This window comes from Aplysia californica, unplaced genomic scaffold (assembly GCF_000002075.1).
Source record: "Aplysia californica isolate F4 #8 unplaced genomic scaffold, AplCal3.0 scaffold00126, whole genome shotgun sequence".
In the NCBI taxonomy this organism is placed as follows: Eukaryota; Metazoa; Mollusca; class Gastropoda; order Aplysiida; family Aplysiidae; genus Aplysia; species Aplysia californica.
The window spans coordinates 1,142,945-1,144,434 of NW_004797396.1; positions in this window are offsets into that span (position 1 = coordinate 1,142,945).

Consider the following 1,490-nt stretch of genomic DNA (forward strand, 5'->3'; position numbering starts at 1 on the left):
GCACCATCCCAAGCCCGCCTCTCGTGGGCCGCATCCTGGACAGCTCGTGCCACATCTGGCAGACGGCTCCGGACGGCACGAGTTACTGCGCCTTGTACAGCAAATCCAAGATGGCCACCAGTCTGTCGGCCTGGTGGGTCGGGGTCAATGCCCTGGCGGCCACCTTCTTCCTCCTGGCCGCTCTCTGTCTGCGCTGCACGCGGGCTAGGGACGAGGGCAAAGGTCAAGCGGTCAGCACACTGGACAGAAAACTTTAGCTCCCGCCAAGTTTCTTAAAATAACGACAGATTCTTTTGACAAAAGTGACTAAAGGGAATGAACCAATTAACCAGTCTCATAATGTACCTCAGAATAAGGGCAGTTAAGAAGAAAAAGATCGAGTGGCACATTACGGTACCAGTCCATTTGACGGTCTACCATAACTTTATTGTTCCACTTGACTGTCTACGAGGTATGTCTCAGAAGTAAGGTATTTTTCAAAGTAGACTTGAAATTTTGTACAAATCTATAGAAACAATGTTTTCTATTCAACATAACAACCGTTGATCTCAGTGCATTTGTCCATCTGAAGTAGCCAGCGGTCAAACTCATCAGTGACCATATCCGCTTCGGCCAGAGTTAGAGCAGCATTTGTTTCGAGCCCAATTTCTTCCTTGTCTTCAAATCGCTTCTTCGTATTTGTTGTTTGATTCTGGGGCAGAAAGCTGTCCCTGTGAATTTATGCTAAAAACAATTTCTGAAATTATGCGAACTGAGCCCAAAATTGTGAAATTATGCAATTCTGTTAATTTTAAAACAAAGAATGATAAAGGAAAAATAATCAGAAGTCATGAAAAAAATTATCAAATGTTGCTAAAGTATGCGGGGTGCATAAAACCACGTGGACAGAAAAAGGAAAATGTCATGGTGCAAGTCTGGGGAACAACGGGGATGTTCAAGTTCAAGGATTTCCCACCGCCAGGGGTCCAGGAGATCGGTGACGTTTTCGAGTAGTGTGCGCAGTCGCGTTGTCATGATGGAAGACAACGCCTTGTTAGAAGCAGACCCAGTCGCTTACTTCTGATTGCTGGTCTCAACTTTGTTTGAAGAACCATCTTGTAAGATGGGGGCAGCGATTTGAAGACGGGAGAAGAAATTATTGTTCTTGAAACAAATGATGTGCCAAGCACTCTGTCCGAAGCGGACATGGTCACTACGTCTGACCGCTGGCTACATCGGATGAAAAAGTGCACTGAGATCAACGGTTGTTGTTTGAATATAAAAACGGTACAAAAGTTGGTGTCTGTAAAATAAAATGGTTGCATTTACAGAATAGCGCAATTTACTTCTGGGACACACCTTGTATTAGTCTGCTACATTCAACAACCCTGACAATGACCTAACCTTAATTCTGTGTTGGGGTATTAGGAACGTACAGTTGGTTGTCTTGAGATTTTTAATAGTTATGATAACAGAATTTTACCTACCTCTACTTATTTACTAGGGGACGA